The 24871-nt window shown below is 42.3% G+C and overlaps 1 protein-coding gene and 1 long non-coding RNA gene across 4 annotated transcripts in view; one reads left to right on the top strand and one right to left on the bottom strand.

The window, feature by feature from the left end:
• GTF2E1 (general transcription factor IIE subunit 1) overlaps positions 1-24871 on the bottom strand; it is an 89003-nt gene that overhangs the window by 22886 nt on the left and 41246 nt on the right. The gene's annotated exons all lie outside the window — the stretch shown is intronic.
• Positions 3495-9775, top strand: LOC141984483 (uncharacterized). The gene is made up of 3 exons (XR_012638745.1): positions 3495-3538; positions 9287-9442; positions 9731-9775. It is a non-coding gene; the product is annotated as an uncharacterized LOC141984483 (long non-coding RNA).

Below are 24871 nucleotides of genomic sequence, written 5' to 3'. Positions count from 1 at the left end.
AAAAAACAAAACAAAACAAAACAAAACAAAAAACAAACAAAAACCAACTCCGTGAATCCAAGTGTGTATAATGGGAGGACATTTCTCCCTGACCAAGCTGGGATTCAGTTTATGCTGAGAAACATCAGGGCGGTTAGCACTTTTATATTTGCTAGTTTCAGAGTAGCAGCCGTGTTAGTCTGTATTCGCAAAAAGAAAAGGAGTACTTGTGGCACCTTAGAGACTTAGATGCATACGATGAAGTGAGCTGTAGCTCACGAAAGCTTATGCTCAAATAAATTTGTTAGTCGCTAAGGTGCCACAAGTACTCCTTTTCTATATTTGCTAGTGAAACTCTAAATTCTATTCTTAGTCACATAAAAAGTATTTTAAAATTCATTTCACCACATGCAACCTTACTCTTGTATTGGGATGGGGTAACTAGGAACACCCAAATAAACTTCTAGATACTTTTAACTGCTTCTCATTATTCTTCCTCCTTAATTCTAGGCCTCTTAAATGTATCTTTTTACATGGAAGCCCTTCCCCTCTCCACACACCTGTCATGAATCTTTTGTTCCTCTTTCCTTGATCACTTCTATTCTTGATGTATCTTGTTTGAGAACCCTCATGCAGCAAGCAGATCCAGTAAGTGTAATGTGAGATAAAGACAAAAACAACTCAGCCATATGACCCCAACAAAGCTCTAAAACTATGCAACTAGGCTAGCCCATAACTTTTTTGCATGTGTGGTGAACAAGAGTAATTTAGAAACCACACTGAAAATTCAGGCAGTATGCCATATCACACAGTAAATAGGCAGTGGCTGGTAGGAATGACATCCCTCTCTCAGGAGCAGAGAATAGGAGCAGATGGAAAGAGAGGGTCCAAAGGACAGATCTGGGTAATTGCAGAAAGGGGCCAGAATTGTTGTACAAGAGGAGGAAATTAGAATGATACAGTTACTACAGACTGTCTTTAAAAGTGGACCAGAAAAGGGAACCTCATTCTAGAGCTAGGAACGGGGGGAGAGAAGGCAAGGGGGAAGAGAGCATGAGAGGAGTACAGGACAGACTGGGCTTGAGCTGCTACCAGAATGAAAGACTCATTCATGGTATTAGGAAGGGTCTCTACTAAAGCTTGGACTGGCTTTATGTGCACATCTCTCCACACTCTCAGAGAAAGAAACAGTAGGGTTTTATTTTCTACCCATCACTGTGGTTGTCTTATTTTTCCTTTCCGTTGATTCACAGAATGAGAATATTATGGGACTCTCCCCAGGGACCCAAGTTAGAAGATAGAAATGAGCTATAGACCCATGGGTACTAACCATAACACCTCTGACCAGCCCACCCATGCTGCCTAGTTAAATCAAAGGTGCAGGATTCAAACCTTGCTCATCTTGCACAATCCCTCTATATTTCAGGCCACCTTTCCTTTCTTGACCTTGATCTCTATTGTATCACTTTCTGGTGTGAAAGTAGAATGAATTATATTGAAATTATAATTCATTAAAGAAATGCTGCTTGAAGGGTTTGTTGAAATATAGTTGTCAGGAAGAGAAACATTAAGGAGTGTGAGACAATGGGTCCTCAAACTAATTAACTTAGAGCTCCTACTGAACTAGGAGATTGGTAAACGTTAGTATGCAAATAAGATATGTATGTATATTTGTCAGTTTCTGCTTCCTTTTGTCTCTTATGTTAAATTGGCTTTCCCTTATCTGTTTAAATAAGTTAGCTTGAGCTTTTGCAGGAGGCTCACATATCTGGGTGCATTGGCAAAGCGCTTTGCTAATAAACAGAGTGGTCTGACAAATTTTGTGAGTCTTGAATCTGACTTTGACACTGGATAAGAAAGACAGACAGAAAGACCAACAAACAGAAACAGGAGCTCTCTTGCTAGAGACCAAGTTCTGCAAAGTCAAATCACCAGCTGGATTTGGGCAAAGGACAAAAACATAAAAGGTGAGGCCTCCCTTCCTCAGAAATATTCTCCCATACAGTGGATTCCAGCCCAGTCAATAGGGATGGCAATCATGGGTTGGAGGTAGGGGGGTGGCCATAATTTACTTTTTACATGAGGAATAAGAAAGAAAAAAAAAGATTAAGAGACCAAACTATTTGGGTTGAAATAAGGCAATAAAAATTTGCACAATTAGATCAGGTGGCTTCCAGCACCGCTAAGGTTCTCTCTCAAATCTTTATTTAGTAAAGACCATTTGGAGTAAAAACATTGAAAGACTAACCTAATCCCCTCAGATCTTGTCCTTGGACTCTCTCCTCATCAGAAACTGGTAGGAGTGTATGATTCTGCACGTATTTTCAATGTATGCAGGACAATTAATTCCAAGGTCCCTCAGAAGAAAATCCCCAAATGAATCTGTGCAGAGGAACTGCAAGAGCTCGAGAGAGATGATTCAATGACAATATAGAGTAAGGGGTAAACAAGCCTTTCAGTGAGTTGCAATACTCAATCTGGTGACAAGCATACCATATTCCCTAAAACAATATTAAGTCTGTACACGTGAGAGATCAGATACTCTCGCTCTGAAGCTTGAGAAAGCACAAGAAAAGATCAAGCGCGATAGTGTGATACTCCTCCCCCAAGCAGCTCTCTCTGCACTTTGTATCCTTCTCCTGAAAGTCCAGTTGCATATCTGTTTGTAATGCAGGGAAAAAGCTACCATGTAGGTATGCTATATAACTTAATACTCCTAGGAAGTCATTATAATTATGGTCCTGACCTGGCTGAAATCCTGTTATTTGGAGTCTGTACCCTTCTTCTGGAAAGACATTGAGAATTCTCCCTCTGCTCGCTATGGAAATTGTCTTCTTATCCTTACTGGATAAATATTTTCATCTTTGCTTCCAACTGCATTAAGTCCCATATCAAGACCTTTCTGAGGCTGTTATTTTTTACGAAGGCTTTAGGATTTTTTCTTCTTCTAAACCAACAGCCTTATAAGAGTGATTAACTGTGTATATAACCTCTTCCACTCTCCTGTTCCAATTACTTAATAATCTGTGGTGTTGTTAACAACAGGGAAGGAAACATTAGAACCAGGAGGATTATGTTGACAATGTTCCTGGCCCCAAGGCTGTTGCTGTCATGGCTGCCTGCTGGTGACCTTCCATCTCATTCACAAGGCTGGCAAGTGAGATATTACTGCAGCACAAGGACTTGTGTGACAAAAGCAGACAAAGCAATAAAAACTTCCTTACACTTGTAAATTTGAGAGCCCATGGAAACTGCCTCCCTTGAGTCCACTCAGCCGGGTTCCTGTTCTAAGTTAATTTCCTCCTATCTCTATTGTTTCACAGTTGGTTATGGGAAAGGTCAGAGCTGGGGGGCCTAAAGGAACAGCAGAATTGCTTTCACTTCATTGTTATAAACAGACAGAAGCTCCAGATTATTTGGCAGTGGCAGCATCTTTCCAGCACCCTAAACTTGCAGTACGTTTTCATACAAAGTGTAACAGGAAGAGCTGTGTTCAAGGAAAGAAGTGAACAGAAGAGATAGAAGTGGAAGGGGTCTCAAGTCCCTATTTCATCTCAAGGTAAGGGGGTGGCAGGTGACACTTAAAGGCAGTTTTTACTGGCTTGACAGCCAGTCTCTGGGGTTTGAAGTCTTCTACTGATTCCCAGAACAGAATGTATCATGGAAGCAAAAATATAAGCCTCTCCAAAACCGCACCCCATCAACATGTATCTTTTGAGGCCAGGTTTGGTGCATACTGACAGGATATGCTTGGGGTTAGGGGGGAGATAGATAACAGGAAAATAAAAGCTGAATAGATGGAAAGAGAAATATGGTGTAGCAAATAAATTTCAGTGGGTTTAAACAACATAGACCTTCTCCCTTTCTTTTAAATGGACTTAGTGATTTCCTAATTTTACTGTTGATTCTGAGTTTGCCTGGGAACTGAAAATGAATGTCCCATTCCTAATTTAGTTCAATTACAAACATTTGTGGAAGTTTTTAAGCCCTCAGAAAACAAACTTACTTTTTCAGTGGCATTCAGTGAGGCAGCATAGTTTAACAGACTGATTCAGCATTAGAACTCCCAAGTTATAAACTCTGCCACCGACTGAACGGATTTTGGCAAGACTGTCTAAGCCCTGGTCTACACTACAGAGTTAGGCTGACATAAGGCATCTTACATTGACTTAACTCTGTAAGCGTCTATACTAAAATGTAGCTCCCACCGATGTAACTTGCCCACTACACCAACTTAATAACTCTACCTCTGCAAGAAGCGTAATGCTTAGGTCGATGTAGTTAGGTCGATGCAGTATCAGTGTAGACACTGCGTTGCTTATATCAACTGTTGCTGCCTTTCAGAAGCTGTCCCACAATGCCCCACCTTGACAGTTAAATCATGCAACTGTTCCTGGTGAGGGTGTGAACCTCTGACACCAGGAGTGTAGTGTGGACATGCAAAAGCGATTTAATTACTGCGGTGGCTATAAGTCAACATAACTTAGGTCGACTTAATTTTGTAGTGCAGACTTGCCCTTAGAATAATCCCCCCCTTACAAAGACAGGGAAATAACTACTCTCCTCACAGGGGGCAGGTCAACACTACAGCTGGGATGGACGTTCTGAGATCGATCCACCGACGGTCAATTTAGCAGGTCTAGTGAAGACCCGATAAATTGACAGCAGATCGCTCTCCAGTCGACCCCTGTACTCTACCCCCGATGAGAAGAGTAAGGTAAGTCGACAGGAGAGTTTCTCCCGTCGACCCCCTGCAGTGCAGACCCCATGGTAACTTGACCTAAGATACATCAACTCCAGCTACATTATTCATGTAGCTGGAGTTGCATAGCATAGGTCGATTTACCATGGTAGTGTAGACATAGCCAGGGTGTTGTGAGGAATTAATATTTGTAAAGTGCTTTGAAAACAATAAGTGCCAAGCCTTGTCCTGCAATTCAGAGCACAAGGGCAAGTAAACACAAAAACATCCACATTCTAGTACTCCTGACTTCCCCCTACTGCTTTGAAGGAGGTTTTAAATTTAATCTAGACCTCTTTAGAAGCATTTTAAGTGCTTTGTGGCCTCTGCAATCTAGCCAAACCACAAAACAAGAGGGAAATTAATAAGTCTACCCTTTGAGCACGTATTGAGGAACTGGGTACACCTGGCATGCACAAAGAGAGGGAGCTTGAGAGGAATGAGCAAAAAAGAGAAGTAATTCGGGTTTTTTTTAAACTGTCCTTTCTCTACTGGACATCTGCTCTCATGCTTGGGAAAACAAAATGCATCCCTGAAAATCTGTCACATAAGGGTGCCCCACTCCTCTTCCTTCCTTTTTCCCAGGTGGAGCAATGGCTTCACTTGTCTATCACGTGTAACATTTCCTGATTAATTCTAATAGACACTAGCAGTTAGCTGGCCCATCAGCCTCATCGCCCTAGGATGCACAATAATCTGCCTCACCATCTGCTCTCAGATAAATTTATTTCTAAACCAGTCATTGCTCCCTCCAGTGCAGTGAGCCCAGCAGGAGCAGCACCAGCCCCTTGGATCCATTCTTCTGCTGGGTGGTGGCAGGGGGATAAGGCGAGAGAATCCATTCTCAGGTTCTCTGAACATGACAGAAGATAGGAAAACAGATGGATAAATGCAGGATCAGAAGAAAGAGAAACTACCTCTTCTCCATGCAGGCAGTCTTTTGATTAATCTCTTCCAGCAAATACAGAATGTCCCAATTGCCCTTCAACTCTCTGGGCAACCCAGAAAATGTTTAATGGCTTAGGACGGTAAGACAGTTGGGGAGGGGAAAAGATGGCAGCAGTTGCATGGTATCAATCGGATATCACGCTGCTGCACGTGTGAACATACATGGCCCCTTCCCTGTCATCTAACACTAGGTCCATGCACTATGTCAACAGAATAAATGATTTTGATCATTTAAATACATCTTTGCAATTGGTGGATGGTTGACTAATTTGCATATTGATCAAATATACTTATAGAGCTGCTCATTTTTTCAACAGTTATGTGAGTTCACCAAACCCTAAAAAGGACATCTGTTTTGGAATTTCATACTGCCACTCATTTCTGTAGTATCCGAGCACCTTCCACATAAAATCAATAGCAACAGCAAAGTTTGTCCATGCATTCTGTTCCAAAACCTCTTGGCATTTTAGAGAAAAGAGTGACCGAGGAGTCATCTTGAGTTGGAACAGACTGCACTTCGCAGGATACAAGAGCCATCCCCGTTGTTCACTTCATGGTTTAGAATTAAAGGATGTATGGTCACTGGACCAGAAGACTCAGTTTCTGAGTCAAGCTCTTGGCTTCTTTCCATTCCCCACCCCACACACGGACAAAATCAGAAAGGCTAAGACAAGGGACATAAAAGGCAATACGAAGTGCTTCTATAAATACAATGCAAGTAGGAAAAAGACAAAGGAAGTGACCTACACTTTTGCAGGGAAGGAGAGCTAACAGATGTCACCAAGAAGGCTCACGTGTTTAAATGCCTACTTGGCTTCAGTCTTCACTAAAAAGGTTAATGGTGACCAGATACTTAACATAATGAATATTAACAACAAGGGGGAAGGAACAAGCCAGTATTGGGGGGGGGGGGGGAAACAATATTTAGATAAGTTAGATGTATTCAAGTTGGCAGGGTCTGATGAAATTCATTCTAGGGGACTTAAGGAACTAGCTGATGTAATCTTGGGAATATTAGCTACTATATTTGAGAATGCACAGAGGACGGGTTTGGTCCCAGATGACTGGAGAAGGGCAAACATAGTACCTATCTTTAAAAAGGGAAACAAAGAGGATCCAGTGAATTATAGACCAGTCAGCCTAACTTCAATTTCTGGAAAGACAATGGAACAAATTATTAAACAATCAATTTGTAAGTACGTCTCAGAGGATAATAGGGTTATATGCAATAGCCAACATGGATCTGTCAAACCACCCTATTTCCTCCTTTGACAGTATGGCCTAAAGGATAGGGGAGGTGCAGCAGATGTGATATATCTTGATTTTATTCATACTTCTGACACAGTCCCACATGACATACCCATATATAAACCAGGGAAATGTGGGGTAAATGAAATTATTACAAGGTGAGTTCACAACTGGTTGAAAGACTGTACTCAATGAGTAGTTATCAACGGTTCACTGTCCAAATGGGTGGACTTATCCAGTGAGGTGCTGTAGGGGTCTGTCCTGGGTCTGGAATCATTCAATATTTCATTAATAGGTTGGATAATGGAGTGGAGAGTATACTTATAAAATCTGTGAATGACACTAAGCTAGGAAGGGTTGCAACCATTGGGAGGATAGGATTAGAATTCAAAACGACCTTGACAAATAGGAGAATTGATCTGAAATCAACAGGATGAAATGCAATAAAGACAAATGGCAAGTACCACACTTAGAAAGGAAAAGAAATCAAATGCACAAATATAAAATGGAGAATAACTGGTTAGGGAATAGTACTGCTGAAAAGGATCTGGGGGTTATAGGGGATCACAAATGGCATATGAGCCAAAAATGTGATGTGTTGCAAAAAAAGCTAATATTCTGGGGTGTGTTAAAAGGAGTGCTGCGGATAAGATGCAAGAAGTAATTATCCTGCTCGATGATGGAGTAGCGTGCCCATTTTTGGGTGCTGCCCTTTAGGACAGATGTGGACAAACTGGAGAGAGTCCAGAGGACAGAAGAAAAAAAAAAGATGAAAAAGTTTAGAAGACATGACTATGAGAAAAGATTAAGAAAACTGGACATGTTTAAGTCTTTAGAAAAGATGACTAAAGAGTGACCTGATAGCGTTCAAATATGTTAAGAAGATGGTGCTCAATTGTTCTCCATGTGCATTGAAGGTAGGAGAAGAAGTAATCTGCAGCCAGGGAAATTTAGGTTAGATATTAGGAAAAACTTTCTAACTATGAGGGCATTTAAGCACTGGAACAGGTTACCAAGGGAGCTGTGGAATCCCTGCCACTGGAGGTTTTTAAGAACAGGTTAGACCAGGGGTCTCAAATTGAATTTAGCTTGGGGCCAGGGCCAGTCCTCAAATCCTCCCATCAGGCCAATAATGTCACTGAAGATTTTGTTCAGAAAAGAAAATGTTTATATGGTATTTTTTATTTCAAATTTCCTAGAAATAATAAAATTGTCATACAACTTTATACGATTCTTCGCCTGCCAGAGAGTTTTTAGTGTTTGCCAGACACCTGGCAATGCTTCAGTTCTGTCAGTTTGTTGATGTTTGGCCTCAGTGACTGCGCAGTTGAAACCTTCAGGATTGCAGCAAAGTGTGCATCAGATAGTTGTGTTTGGTCCACTTTCCCACACTCCAGGCTCTGCTGACAGCAGGACCTTGCTGGGCTAGGCCTCCTTGGGCACAAAAGTGGCTGAGGAGGAGGCACAGTGGTTCTAACCCTCCCAGTGTGTCTGGGAGCTGTCATAGGAGCCTCATGAGTACGCCACCTCCTAGTCCGTTTCCCACCCTTTTCCCTCGCTCACTTGGCCTCATTCTGCCCCGGATGATTTTTAATTTAAATATGATTTTTTTGATAAAATGCTTTTTTAGTTTTAGTTTTAGTTTTAGTTAAGACACATTAGAGCTCAAAGATATCTCATCATGGAATAGGGATTATAAATTCTATTTCTATAGTATGAGACAATATATTCATGTAATGTTTAAGAAAAGTTTTGTAAATGAGTTCCAATAGTTCATGGATTAGGGACCCAATTTTATTGGGTTCCAGGGGCTTCTGTATAGATTATTTAGGTTAATCTTTCTATTTACCCAATGGGACTAGGTGCTCAGTCTAGAAGATACCATCAGAGATGCTTAGTTTTGCGGTTCTCAAACTGTGGATTTGTGTCCCCAGAGATAACGTGCTTGTTAACAGAAAAAAATGTTTTTAAATCAATAAAGAGAGTGAGAGAGAGAAACGTGAGAAATAACAGGCCTCTACCCTACTGTTCCTCTGCAAATTCGTGTACACAGAGTCAATCCCTTAACTCTCTCTTAAAAGTGCAGTTTCAAAAAGTTCAATGAATCGAAGATTGTTGGGGGCGGAATAGATCTGGACAAGGAGAAGACGTCTGGAGAAAAATGTGAGAAGGGAGGGACAGACAGTAGAAACAAAAATGAAACTGTTTGAGCAGCATATTCCAGAAGTCTTGAGATCTTTCTGTGTGTAGCCTTCATTGATTTGAGATCTACCATACCATTCTCTCACTGGAAGGGAAAACCTATAATGGCAGCAGGCCGTAAAAGAGACCCAGTTTGGGAATATTTTAATGAAGTTCCTCTACCTGTAGGTAAGACAGGCATGTGTGCAAATTGCAAACAATGCAACAAGGAAATGCAAGGTCTGGTTGCGTGAATGAATCAACATCATGAAAAGCGTTCCTTCTCAGGAGGAAGCTATGTTGAAGATGATGAAAGGAACATGTCTGAACATGCAGGATCTTCGGGTTGGTAAACTTTTTTATTTCATTTCATACTTCTTTCTTAAGGACTGCCGGTCTTCCTTCTGAACTATTCTTGAATTCTCATGTTTGAGCAAAAAATATAGTTGTTACTCTATGGTACTATAATTTTAGATGCAGTTGAGATAAAAAATAGCTAGCTGAAATAGGCAGATCTTCCTTTTACAATTTCACCTTTACAGTAGTACTGAGTGTCAGTTAAAGCCATGAGTAATACTAAATGAGCAGTATGGTAATAATAATTAAATAACTTCATTGACTTATTTTGTTTAGGAGAATCCATCCTCAACATACAGGATTCTGAAGACTATCCACCTTCAAGATCACCATCATTTTCTATAGCTTCAGAGTTATCTGCCAATGATAGTGTTTCAGTCACATCATGTATGTCACATAGCCACAGTATATCACCTGTAGCAAAAAGAAAAAAAAATCTCCATCATCCAGAAACAACTACAGATAAGTTTGTGATAAGAACCAGCAGATTACAAAAAGAGGTAATTGATGAAAAAATTGCCCCGTTTGTTTATGCAACAAACGTGGCAGGCAAATTGCTGGATAAAGTGTATGAAAGAGAAATTGAGCAGTGTGCAAAAGGTCTAGAGGGTAAAATTGTTAACCTGAGTCTTGACGGGTGGAGCAATGTCCACAATGATCCTGTTGTATGTGCTTGTGTGACAACAGAAGCAGCGAATGTCTTCCCTACAGAAACAATTGATACATCAGGAAAAGCACATACAGCAGAATACTTACAAGCAGCAGCAGTAAAAGCTACAACAAACTGTGAAAAAAAAATTCAAATGTCTAGTACGCAGCTTGATCACAGACAATGCTGCAAATGTATCCAAGATGAGAAGAAATTATTTAGAAGAGTCCCAAGCTCATAACATACAGTTGCAGTGCTCATTTGATGCACCTCCTAACCAAAGACTTCAGTGTTCCAGAAATAAAGGCTAATGTTGAAATTGCAAAATACTTCCGTAACAACCACTTTGCAGCAGCTGCTCTGAAAAAAGTGGGAAGAACCAAGCTAACTCTCCCACAAGACGTGCGATGGAACTCAGTAGTGGACTGTTTTGAGCACTATATCAAGAACTGGTCTAATCTGATGACAGTTTGTGAACAAAATCGTGAAAAAACAGATGGCACTGTCACAGCCAAAATTCTCAACACTGGACTTAAGAGAAATGTTGAACACATGCTGAGTACCCTGAAGTCTATTGCTGTAGCCTTGAACAAAATGAAGGGAAATAGCGGTTTTATTGCTGATGCTGTTGAAATTTGGAAGGAACCGAGTGAGAGCTTAAAAAGAGAAATATGCAATGACAGAGTTACATTACAAGCATTAAAAAAACAAAACGGGACAAGCACTATCTCCAGTTCATTTTCTTGCAAATATTCTTAATACTCGGTACCAGGGTCAAACCTTAACTGCTGAAGAAGAGGAGTTGGCTATGACATGGACATCCAGCAATCATCCCCCCATAATGCCAACTATAATAAAACTTCAGAGCTAAGGGTGAACCATTCAAGAAATAGATGTTTGCTGATGATGTTTTAAAGAAAGTCACACCAGTGAACTGGTGGAAGTCATGAAAGCACTTGGATTCAGAGACTGTTGAAGTGATAATCTCACTTTTAACAGCAGTAGCTTCTTCTGCTGGTGTAGAAAGAATATTTTCTTCTTTTGGACTAATTCATTCCAAATTGAGAAATCGTTTGGGACCTAAAAGAGCAGGAAAGTTTGTTTTTCTTTTCCAGATTATGAACAAACATGAAAATGAAGGTGAAGACGACTGAGTGAGCTGCAGAAACCAATATTTTAAGTTTCTCATGTTGACCTGGCTGACATAGTCGATTTAATTTTTGTTTTGTTTTTTAAAATATTTCATTTAACTATTTTAGTTAAATCAATTTTAACAAAAAACCCTGATTTTTAAAAACCTGAATGCTTAACTAAATTCAAAAATTCATAGGCTTGTTTTGTTAAAATATTATATGTTTGCTGTTGAAGAAAAAAAATCCAGAATACTTAACGTTGTTTTAGTTAAATAAAACAATTTAAATGTCTGTCTGGTGATATTCTCCTCCTAATACAGCATGGCAAGAAAATCCTCTTAATATTAATGATTAACCTGTTGAATTGGAGATAGTTCACCTCCCAATGACTTCATAAATATATGCTTCAATTACCTTTGGTAAATGAAATAACCAAACAATCATTCATTTTCTGATATAGCTGTAAAACTAACCTGAAAAGTTTTCAAAATAAATCACTTTAAAACTGTATAAGTGTGTACCTTCTAAAAATGAAACCTACATCTATCTCTGAGTTGTGAAGAATATGTATTAAGGTTATAACAACCAACAAGAATGCACTTTTATGTAGAAATCCATGATTAAATCGAGTCTTCCTGACTAGTGATTTAAATCAATTTGATTTAAATCAAATCCACCCTGCTTAATATCACTTAAAATCTACCTTTTATAGTCAATAAATTTCTTTAATTGTTTATCTTTACCAGTGAGTTTGTATGAAGTGTGGGGCAAATTTGCTCAGGTTTTGTGAAGGCTGGTGTATGTCCACTTTCCATTGTTGAAGTGGTGAACCAATTGATAAATTTGCACTGCTCATCTTGAGCAGAGTAGACGGTATATTCCTGGGGTACAGTGCTGGGAGCTGGTAAGGGATTGGACTGATGCCTTTCTCTGTGCGATTCATGAGTGGCTCTGGGAGCATTCATGAAATTTAGCTGGGTATGGGGATCCACTTGCTGTTGTGCTGAGTGATCACAATGCCTCGAGGGGTTTGCTGTTGGTCACTAGCAATGCATTGTGAGAGAGACAGCCCAGGCTGGAGAGAGTTCAGGGGGCACAGCGGTCCCACAATCCCAGGCTGCACCCTGGGGATCTCGTCACACTAATCTCACTGTGAACTGGCCAGTCAGGGGCATGAAGCAATTCACTCTGAAATTAAATGATCTAGAACATATTGTTCCTTAGACTCACACTTAATTGAAGCTAGCCAAAAACCTCCACCACTACCCCACACCAAACACTTGCTGCAAGACCATAAACAGAGCTCTGAACAGGAAACAGGCAAGAAGTTAGCCCCTTATCAGTACAATCCAAAACCAGAAATCTCATGAGATTCTCCTTGGCTATAGGAAGGAGGAGAGCTCTGAAGTTAAATGGTATCTTTTGTGTTGTCCAAGGATTTTCTTTCAACTGGTTTCAAATACAGAGTCCATCATTTAAACAGCACTTTATTTATCCTAATTTTATCTGCCCATTGCCTGCACAACACACATCCAGAAAAATAAATCAAACGATAGTAACACTAATTACAAGAAGAATACAAGTGTCCTTCCTTTGTGTGAGAAAGTGTTCAGTGCCTATAAAGGTTGCATTTCAGGGTCAAGGAAAACCAGATCAGAGACTGAAGTGCCAGCAAAAGGCAATATACAGATTTTTGATAAAGCAATTTATCAAAGATTCAAGTTACTATATTAAAGCTGACATCTTCTACACAAGACTAATAATTACCTTTCAAATTCATAAACCCAAACAAATCCAGTATCTAATTCAGCCTTGAAATAACCATTTGTATTCCCCATGGAAACCAATGACTGTCAAGCTCCAAGAGAAGCAGTTAGGGGCAAGTTCACTGCTCGTGGTACCCCCCATAGTATAAATTAATCCCATTTTATCTGTCCCTGGCTGAAGTGGTTACTTCATAATTCAGTTATGAGTAATCCACCCATAAAAAGATGACATTAGTGACTGAAGCATGTAGATTTTCTAAAGTCCTGGGTACAATTTCCAAAAGCACCTAAGTGTCTAAATCACCTGCAAATGGGATGTAGGCACTTTTTACCCATATCAGCTTTATGATCCCCCATAATCTCCTGCAACTGTGAAAATTTACACAGCTAAAAATCAAAAACCAAATGCTTAAAACCCATAATTTTGAGCAACTGAAAATTTAAATTGATAAACATCAGGAAAAAATGCTTTAAAGTAAACATTGGTATTTTTCATCAAAATTAGAAAAAATAAAAATTATTAATTCTGCCGAGCCTAATCATATAGCATACATAACTAGCACACACTCATGTTATAGTGAAGAAATTCATTTCTAATGGTCAGCTTAAAAAAAAAGATCAGTAAAATTCTTTTAGTGAGGCCAGCTTGAGACTCCAACGTTTCTCAATAGCAGCTGGGAGGTGCTTCTCAGCACAGATAGACAGACATGCTATAGTTTAAGCACAGCTAGTGTGGTTGCAGTGGCTAGGGCTAGCCACCCAAGTACACACCCTGGGCATTGGGCAGGTTTGTACTCAGGTGGCTAGCCTGAACTGCTGCCCATGCTGCCATTTTTAGCATGCTAGCTCAAGCAGAGCTAGTGCATGTCTGTCTACCCAATATGGGAAGCACCTTCCCAGCTTCTGTGTAGACAAACCTTCAGAAGCCTACAGAATCTCAACACACTTTTAAAACCCTATGAGGAAAAAAACAGACCATTTATAAACAGGCAAGATGGCAAATTCCTGAGCTTTCAAGAGAAATTTTACATAGTACTATGTGCCTTCTGTATATCTCCCTCTTCCCCCAATAGGCACTAAAGTTTGGTGCCATAAATGCTTCTTTCAGAGCAAGCAAAATTAAACAATTCCCAGGAGGCCAGTAAACTTCCTTCCCTTCTTCTCAGAAGCACATAGCAGTGTGTGCCAATTTTGGTTTTATTTACTTTACTTAATAGTGTATTTAAAAGTGACCTAATGTCTTCAGTTAAAATTGAAGTGAAAACTGATTAGTAGAAATAAGCATTAACTCCTTCACATTTGCAGTAAAATCAGCAGCAAAATGGGCTGAGCTTGTCAAACTCAAATCACCTCTACTCCTGAGAAAGAGGGGCTGAGTACAGGAGATGCAAATTAGCCAGACATAACTGAACCTCCTTAAAGCAAACCTACTTCATTAGAGTGAACTAATACTAGAAAATTCCAAAGCAAATGATTTACATCTGTCTCTTCCAGTTAAAAGGTGACCTATAAAGATGAAAAGTAGAATGGAAAATTTAGAATGTGCACTGAGATCTCCACACTAAGGGTTTGTCTTCCCGCACAGCGCTAGCGCTGCGGTTGCACCGCTGTAGCATTTTAGTGAAGATGTTACTACACAGATAGGAGAGCTTCTCCCGTCTGTGTAGTTAATCCACCTCCACAAGAGATGGTAGCTATGTCAATGGGAAAACGCGCTATCTATACTGGGGGTAAGGTCGGTATAACTATGTTGCTTAGAGGTGTGGGTTTTTCACACCCTGAGCAATGTAGTTATACCAGCGTAAGTTTGTAGTGCAGACCCGGCCTAAGGAAGGCCCCTAGAAATACTGAAGGCATCAGTCTTCGTCATTATGCCATTATGCCTATTCCAGAAGTATTATTGACCCCACTTTAAGGATGGGGAACTGAGAACAAAGAAACTAAGTGACTTACCCAAGGTCACACAGGAAGCCAGGGAACTCAATCAAGATCTCTGGAGTCCCAGTCCAGTGCCTTAACAACAAGAATGTCCTTCCATTGTGGTATCTCAGTGCCAAATACAGCAATTCAGGAAGCATCCAAAACAACACAAGGGCTTCTTCCCTATCCCTCTTTTCCTCCCTTATTCTCAGTGGCCATGAAAAACCAGGGAAAGCAAAAAGATGGAACTTGCATTTTGATGTGAACATGATCAGAATTGGGCCAAGTCTGGTCTCTAGTAAAATGTTCCACAATTTAATCCCATTGTCCCAGGAAGTCTTGTGCTGGGTTGCCCCAACTGCATTCTCTCTGGAGCACAGCTCTCTTGATGGGTGGTGGATGGATAAGTGGTTGAGATTACCAAATCGTAAACACATTGAGGGCTTGTAGATTAGGATGAGGATTTTACCTGGAAAAAAACAGGGACCCAGTGAGGAGCACAGGGCATTTGTTGTTTAAGAGCAGCAGGGTTTTGTATATTGTACAAGTTACTGCTTTTATCAACCTCAGCCCCAGGTAGAGCAAACTGCAGTAGTCTACCCTGGAGACATCAAAAGCATGAATCACAGTGATAAGCAGGCAAATAAATGGCTTGAGTTTCAGAGGTGCTGAACACCAACAGTTCCCATTGAGTTATGTGGCTCCCCTCCACTCAAAATATGCTGAATCAAGCAACTTTTTCAGATACCTAAACATGGCTTTGGTACCTGAACTTTAGGAAAATTTTAGGTTTAAAAATGTTGGTTTTAGTGCTACCAAACGCACAAAGTAAAACTGAAGAGAGAATTATTTCACCCTCCTGCACCTGGCTTCTTTCAGACAGAAGTAACACTAAGGATCAGTGTAACTACAGAGAGTACCAAGTTTTCAGAAAGTGTGATTTTTCGAGTTGATAAGGTCCCTTTTAAACAATAAATCTTAGGTGCTCATTTTATCTTTGTCAAAAGGTACAAGGGGCCACTTTGCAAGACAGTCAGATCTCCAATTTTGCTTGACTTAAGCATCAAATATCATGCAACCACCGCGCTTCATGCTCATTTGTACGCTTGTCTCACACACACTGCACAATCCTAGATCTGCTACCTTTCAGGCTTCAGGGCTGTGAATTCAAACACCTTTTCACCAGACCAAATTCACTGCAATTATTTTTCGAAGCAAGGAAAGTTTAAAAATCTCCCAACCAAAAGGAAGTCTTTTCAACAGTTTGCAGAGACTGTATCCTCTGTTGGCAACTGCCTTATGCATCAGTCATGGGCTCAGCAACAGGCTCGACAGTCTACCCCAAATCCTGAAACACACTTATTGACTAGAAAGTAAATGTAATTAGCAAGAGTGTTTCCAGGGTCAGATTAATTTAACCTTTTCTCCTAGCCTGGACTCAAACCAGTTTGATTCCACAGTCTCACACAGATAGCAAAAGAAATAGGGAGAATTTTGACTCCAGCTTTGACTTAACTAATTCTAGTGACTGGGAGTGGATGGGTCATTACACAAAGTAAAATTATTTCCCCATGTTTATTCCCCCTTCTCCCCACTGTTCCTCATACGTTCTTGTGAACTCCTGGAAATGGCCCACCTTGATTATCACTACAAAAGGTTTTTTCCCCCCCGCTCTCCTGCTGGTAATAGCTCACCTTACCTGATCACTCTCGTTACAATGTGTATGGTAACACCAATTGTTTCATGTTCTCTGTGTATATAAAATCTCCCCACTGTATTTTCCACTGAATGCATCCGATGAAGTGAGCTGTAGCTCACGAAAGCTTATGCTCGAATAAATTTGTTAGTCTCTAAGGTGCCACAAGTACTCCTTTTCTTTTTGCAAATACAAACTAACACGGCTGCTACTCTGAAACCTAATTCTACTGTGCGCATTTAGACCACAGCAATAAGGAGAAAATGAGACAACATACAACTGTCAAGCAGCCCAGGAAGAAGAAGGGATATCAGAGTGCCACAAGACACAGACACTTGCAGCTTCAGAATGGTTCTTAACTATTCTTTATTATTGATTCTCGCTCGTTTTGCCAAAGCAGCTGCCTACTTTCTTCCTGTACCCAGATTCCTTTAATAATTTAAAACAGAAAAAAGAAAAGGAGTACTGTAGCTCACGAAAGCTTATGCTCAAATAAATTGGTTAGTCTCTAAGGTGCCACTAGTACTCCTTTTCTTTTTGCGAATATAGACTAACACGGCTGCTACTCTGAAACCTGTCATTTAAAACAGGACATTGTGTCCTGATGAAATGCCTTTCCGGACAGTCCATGGAAGGAATTAATAGCGGTGCCAATCCTTTTGAAATGCAAATCTTCACCAAATGGGTTTCATGCCTCTTGCTGTTGTCACCTCCCCCTGAAGAACACATGTTAAGTGGAACTGGGAGCTATTTGCTTATCTTCTCCTAAAATGAGTATCATCCTGCATTGTATAAGTAGGGGCATAGCGAGCAGATCGAGGGACGTGATCGTTCCCCTCTATTCGACATTGGTGAGGCCTCATCTGGAGTACTGTGTCCAGTTTTGGGCCCCACACTACAAGAAGGATGTGGAGAAATTGGAGAGAGTCCAGCGAAGCGCAACAAAAATGATTAGGGGTCTGGAACACATGACTTATGAGGAGAGGCTGAGGAAACTGGGATTGTTTAGTCTGCAGAAGAGGAGAATGAGGGGGGATTTGATAGCTGCTTTCAACTACCTGAGAGGTGGTTCCAAAGAGGATGGTTCCAGACTATTCTCAGTGGTAGAAGATGACAGGACAAGGAGTAATGGTCTCAAGTTGCAGTGGGGAAGGTTTAGGTTGGATATTAGGAAAAACTTTTTCACTAGGAGGGTGGTGAAACACTGGAATGCGTTACCTAGGGAGGTGGTAGAATCTCCTTCCTTAGAAGTTTTTAAGGTCAGGCTTGACAAAGCCCTGGCTGGGATGATTTAATTGGGGATTGGTCCTGCTTTGAGCAGGGGGTTGGACTAGATGACCTCCTGAGGTCCCTTCCAACCCTGATATTCTATGATTCTATGATTTGCGATTCCTAATCAGCCATTTTCCTTCTCCTGCAACCCCTCCCTTCTTTCCCTACTGTCTTTTGTTTCTAAGCAAGAAATTTTCTGTTACTTCAGGACAAAAAAAGCTGATCCTTCAGCAATACAGTCATTAATTCTCTTATCTGCACAGCCAGCATGGTTCTGCAGAATTTCTTCCTTCAAACATTAAAAGACACTTAACTGGAAGGACCTTAAAAGAGTAAACATTTAAACTACTGTATTTCTCTCCACATTATTAACAGAAAAACTCCCCCTCCCTGTTTTTTAACATATACTTTTTTTAAAAAAAATTAAGGACAGGGAGTTGGCCTCAATTTAAAAAAGAGGGTGTACGTCTATAACACCATGGAATGGTACAGCAGTGGATATACTAGTAGTCTAATAGGAGAAATGAGAAATATTAAATTGATCGACCTATCAATTAAGTAGGAGGCAAATCTGCATTCCAGAACTTGTAAAAATCAATGAAACTGCCTCCTTTCCTTAATGCTCCTCCCCATTACCAAAATCAGGACAACGAACATGTTTTGGAAAAAGTAGAGCAATTCATAGATCTTCATTAGGAATGAAAAGAACCTCTGGAGGGGGAAGCAATAATCAGCAGCACTTTTAGTCTTTCAATATTTCTCTAATTCCCTACATTTAACACTTTAGTTTAAGGAATGAATAAATGAGTAAAGCACAAGCAGCCCCCTCTCAACACAGTAAGGAACCTGGTCAAGGTGACATGCTGTCAGACTGTCCTTCCCCCATACCTCTAACTGTTTCTCCAAGGGCTTATCTACAGTGGCTATGTCTACACTTGCAGAGTTTTTGCGCTATCAGTTTCGATGGTGATAGTGAACTGGTGAAAGAAAAGCGCTGGTTTGTGTACTCACTTACTTCCACAGCACTTCCATCTGATGAGAGCAGCGCACTGAGGGCAGCTATCCCACAGTGCAGCTCTCTTGATTTAGACTATAGGTCTTGTGGAAAGGGGGTGATCATGGGCCATCCTGGGTCCCAGCACAGCCTCCTCTCCCCACTTATCAGCTCCAGTAGCTCAGCATTGCTCCAAGCAGGGGACTGTTTGCTCCATGGAGCAGCCATTGTCACCTGGCCAGATAAGTGAGCACTTGCCAAGAAAACAGAAGGGGAGTTTCAAAGTTCCTGGGACTTTACAGGGGAAGGGGTGGATGTCTGTTTACCTGGCACCAGAGCAGCAGAGCTGCTGGCCAGAGTGGTCACCCAAGCACTCAGATATCCTGCGGAGGCTAAAAGCTCTGCAACCAGGAAGAACATGTCTTCACTTGCACATCACTGCAAAAGCATCACTTGTGAGAGCAAAATGTCATTGGCAAGTGTAGACGCTCCCATGGTTTCTGCGCAAAAAAGGGACCTTTTCTGCTTTAAATGGCAAGTGTAGACATGCCCAGTGCTCTGCAATTCGGACTATGGAGGTGTGAATAGCAGCATGCACCAAAGTGCTCTTCAGGACTACAGGAATGCAAAGTAGGAACCTTTTAATTTGCACCTACAGCATCCACATGGGGGAGTTACAGCGCAGCCCCTTGGGTTGACAGTATCCCCGTGACCACTGTAAAATTGAAACATCTCCGAGAATATTTAACATTCCACCCCTCCCCATTTTAATTCAATTCATGTTTACTAGTTTCTGCAGTGTATCCCACTGAACCTGGTAGTTTAAATTGGAAAGAAAAAAATATATCATCAAAACTAATTTTTTTGGCTAGTATCAGGGGGTAGCCGTGTTAGTCTGTATCCACAAAACCAACAAGGAGTCTGGTGGCACCTTAAAGACTAAAGAAGTGGTTTTTTACCCACAAAAGCTTATGCCCAAATAAATCTGTTAGTCTTTAAGGTGCCAGACTCTTTGTAGTTTTTTTTGACTGTTCATTTTTTATTTTCCAGAGCCTTAAGATATAGAGAAGTGTATACTTGGTTGATAGCTTCTATTCCCCTTGAAGGAGAGGGATCCTCTGGATTCTTTAATGAAGAATCCTACCCAGCCCTGCCACATCATATCCTGTCCTGTAAGCTCACATATGAAAGGAATTCTCTTATGGAACCCTTCAGTCACACGGCTTGCAGTAGAGCAAGGCAAGGCATTCCTATGCCCAAAAGGGGATTTCCACCATCTTCTCTTTACTTGCTCACTCCCCATCCCGCCCCCATTTAACATTCAGCCTTTTCGTTGGGGTCCTGGGGGCAGGCATAGTGCATGATTGCAGCAGGACTACAGGACTAACAGGATTGCAGGACTAACATCAACTAGTGTCTCAATTAGATGAATTTCTCACTAATATAAAGGTTCTTTCTTGCTCAAACAAATCATATTTGGAATATACACCGATTTTTCAAGCCATTCAGCATGTGCTCATCATCACCCCGCCACCCATTCCTGTTGCTTTGAATTCACCTGTCGAAATCCTCTGAAGTTGCCCAGTTACCACCAAACTCAGACATCCAGGGGTAGTTTTTCCCAACGTTCATTTGAAGCATGCAGTTAGGGGCAATGACACCAAAAAGACTTCTTTTCAGAAGTGCAACTGAAGAACTTAGTACTGTACAACAGGACAGACTTCCTGAGAGTACGATCTATTAGACTGTGGGACAATTTCCCAAGAGAATGGTGGATGTCATCCCTACCTTGACACTTGAAACATTTTCAAACAAGCCTGGACAAGACCCTAGAAAATGTGTATTAATGGACAATCGTGTATTGACTGGGGGTGGAGTACACAGATCTTTTCTCTCTGTAGTACCTACAAGTCTAGAAACTGAAAATACGAAATTTCTGCTGCTTCAACATAAAGCAAACTTAGTGACATCAATGGCTCATGAAACCTGGTGTCAGATTTTCAACAAATCAGACAAAGGTTTTTATGCTCAGAATTGCACAACCATCAGTGGCTCCTTACTCAAGAATACACATCCCCTCTTATTTGCAACTTTATTCTGTAACAACATTCTACTAGGACATTTTAAAAAAGCAATGAATATGTTCAATAGGTGTGTTACCAACCAAAGACGTTCCTCAGAAAAGTGATTAGTAGGAAATGGGGAGGAAAACATTACACACACAGCACTTTTCCAGTCATCCAGCAACTCTTAAATGTGCACATCTGCTGTGTAAGGGTAGGAATGCAATTTGCCTTCTGGTGTCAAGTACACTTGGGTAATGTTTTCAAATTTTTCTGTACAACCATGAGGGCTATACAGTTAGATTTAATTAAAAAAAAAAAAAAAGCGAGACACTCATATAGTCATGACTCCAATAGCTTGAGCTTTAAATAATAATAATTAAAAAAAAAAAAAAAAAAAGACAGTCACCTCTTCTGTAACTGGTGTTCTTCGAGACGTGTTGCTCATGTCCATTCCACAGTAGGTGTGCATGCTTGCCATGTGCACCAGTGCTGGAAGTTTTTCCCTTAGCGGTACCCGTAGGGGAGCGCCCCTAGCGACCCCTGGAGTGGCGCTGCCATGGCACGGTATAAGGGGCGCTGCGCACTCCCCCCACCCTCGGTTCCTTCTTGCCGGACAACACTGGCAGTGGGAAAGAAGGGTGGGATGTGGAATGGACATGAGCAACACAGCTCGAACACCGCCAATTATGGAAAAGGTAACTGTCTTTTCTTCTTCAAGTGATTACTTATGTGCATTCCACAGTGGATGATTCCCAAGCTATACCTCTTGGAGGTGAGTAGGAGTTCATAGACACTCGGGACAGAGCACTGCCCTGACGAACTTGGCGTCCTCCCTGGCCTGGAAGACAATCGCATAATGCGAGGTGAACGTGTGGACTGAGGACCATGTTGCAGCCCTACAAATGTCCTGAATAGGGAAGTGAGCCAGAAAGGTGGCCGATGAGGCTTGCGCCCTTGTCGAGTGCGCTCTTACAGTCAGTGGCGGGGGAACTTGGATTCACCAAGGGAAGGTCATGCCTGACTAATCTAATCGCCTTCTATGATGAGATTACTGATTCTGTGGATGAAGGGAAAGCAGTGGATGTATTGTTTCTTGACTTTAGCAAAGCTTTTGACACGGTCTCCCACAGTATTCTTGTTAGCAGGTTAAAGAAGTATGGGCTGGATGAATGTACTATAAGGTGGGTAGAAAGTTGGCTAGATTAGCTGGGCTCAACGGGTAGTGATCAATGGCTCCATGTCTAGTTGGCAGCCGGTGTCAAGTGGAGTGCCCCAGGGGTCGGTCCTGGGGCCGGCTTTGTTCAATATCTTCATAAATGATCTGGAGGATGGTGTGGATTGCACTCTCAGCAAATTTGCGGATGATACTAAACTGGGAGGAGTGGTAGATACGCTGGAGGGCAGGGACAGGATACAGAGGGACCTAGACAAATTGGAGGATTGGGCCAAAAGAAACCTGATGAGGTTCAATAAGGATAAGTGCAGGGTCCTGCACTTAGGACGGAAGAACCCAATGCATCGCTACAGACTAGGGACCGAATGGCTAGGCAGCAGTTCTGCGGAAAAGGACCTAGGGGTTACAGTGGACGAGAAGCTGGATATGAGTCAGCAGTGTGCCCTTGTTGCCAAGAAGGCCAATGGCATTTTGGGATGTATAAGTAGGGGCATAGCGAGCAGATCGAGGGACGTGATCGTTCCCCTCTATTCGACATTGGTGAGGCCTCATCTGGAGTACTGTGTCCAGTTTTGGGCCCCACACTACAGGAAGGATGTGGAGAAATTGGAGAGAGTCCAGCGAAGCGCAACAAAAATGATTAGGGGTCTGGAACACATGACTTATGAGGAGAGGCTGAGGGAACTGGGATTGTTTAGTCTGCAGAAGAGGAGAATGAGGGGGGATTTGATAGCTGCTTTCAACTACCTGAGAGGTGGTTCCAAAGAGGATGGTTCCAGACTATTCTCAGTGGTAGAAGATGACAGGACAAGGAGTAATGGTCTCAAGTGGCAGTGGGGGAGGTTTAGGTTGGATATTAGGAAAATCTTTTTCAGTAGGAGGGTGGTGAAACACTGGAATGCGTTACCTAGGGAGGTGGTAGAATCTCCTTCCTTAGAAGTTTTTAAGGTCAGGCTTGACAAAGCCCTGGCTGGGATGATTTAATTGGGGATTGGTCCTGCTTTGAGCAGGGGGTTGGACTAGATGACCTCCTGAGGTCCCTTCCAACCCTGATATTCTATGATTCTATGAACTCCGCCAGGTCGTAACAAGTACGGATACATGAAGTGATCCAGCTGGAGAGCCGCTGAGTGGAGATTGGCTGAATCGTCATTCGTTCAGCCGTGGCAATAAACAGTTGTGTAGACTTCCTGAATGGTTTTGTTCATTCCAGGTAAAAAGCCAGGGCCTGTCTCACATCTAGCATGTGAAAACGGCACTCCTCACTAGACGTGTGAGGCTTGGGACAGAGCACCGGAAGGAAAATATCCTGGCTTATATGATAGGTGTAGATGACCTTGGGGAGGATCGAAGGGTGTGGGCGGAGCTGGACTTTATCTTTATGAAACACCGTATACGGGGGGCTCAAAGGTTAGGGCCCGGAGCTCCAAGACCCTCCTAGCAGACGTGATTGCCACAAGAAAGGCTACTTTCCATGAAAGATGGGACCAGGAGCATATGGCAAGCGGCTCAAATGGAGGCCCTGTCAGCCTGGCCAGAACCAAGTTCAGGTCCCATTGTGGAACAGGGGGCCTAACATAAGGAAACAGGCGATCCAAGCCCTTAAGGAATCGACCGGTCATGGCATGAGAAAAAACTTTGTGGCCTTGCACAGGTGGGTGGAAGGTTGATATGGCCGCCAGATGCACTTTGACAGACAGGGGCGCGAGGCCTTGGGCTCGGAGATGAAGGAGGTAATCCAGTATTAGCTGGAGCGAGGCAGCTGCTGGTGAGATGCTGCGATTGGTGGCCCATTGGGAGAACCTTGACCATTTTGCCAGGTAAACCTGAAACGTGGAGAGCCTCCTGCTTTCCAGGAGGACTCGCTAGACGCCCTCTGAGCAGTTCCTTTCCTCTTGGTCTAACCATTGAGCAACCACACTGTGAGGTGGAGGGCTGCAAGATTGGGGTGGAGGAGGCAACCTTGGTACTGATAGAGAAGGTCTGGGTGGGTTGGCAGTGGTCATGGGGGGGGGGGGGGGCAATGGACAGGTTCGTAAGAGTCCCGTACCAGTGTTGCCTGGGCCATGCCGGGGCAATCATGAGGATGCAAGCCTTGTCCATCTTGATTTTTTCTAAGGCCTTGCTGATCAACAGAATTGGGGGAAAAGGCATAGCAGCTGACCCAACCAGGACAGAAGGCAGGAGTCGAAAATCATGCCCTTGCCCAGGCCCCTCCTGGAGCAAAACCAGGGGCACCGGTGGTTCTGTCTGGTCACAAAGAGGTCCACTTGGGGAGTGCCCCATGTTCGGAAGATCATGTGAGCCACCTCCGGGTATAGCAACCACTGGGAGGAGAAGTCCCAGCTCAGGCAATACACTTGAGAGTTCCAGATGCCCAGTAAGTGGTGGGCTTCCAAGTCGACATTGTGGGCGATGCAGAAATCCCACAGCCGGAGAGCTTCCTAGCAGAGGGCTGTGGAGCGGACCCTGCCTTGCCTGTTGATGTAGAACATCGAGGCCATTTTGTCCGTGAGAACTCTGACTACCCTGCCCGTAAGGCACGAGTGAAAGGCCACGCAGGCCAGATGGACTGCTCGGAGTTCTTTGACATTTATGTGCAGGCCTAGTTCCTGCACGGACCACAGGCCTAGGGTCTGGAGGCCTCCCACATGGGCTCCCCACCCCAAGTCCGATGCATTGGACACCAATTCTATGGTTGGGGAGCAGCTCCTGAACAGGACCCCTGGGAACACGTTCTCCGGGGT

Source organism: Natator depressus, chromosome 1 (genome assembly GCF_965152275.1).
Source record: "Natator depressus isolate rNatDep1 chromosome 1, rNatDep2.hap1, whole genome shotgun sequence".
Lineage (NCBI taxonomy): Eukaryota > Metazoa > Chordata > Testudines > Cheloniidae > Natator > Natator depressus.
This window is presented reverse-complemented; position numbering and strand designations above follow the sequence as displayed.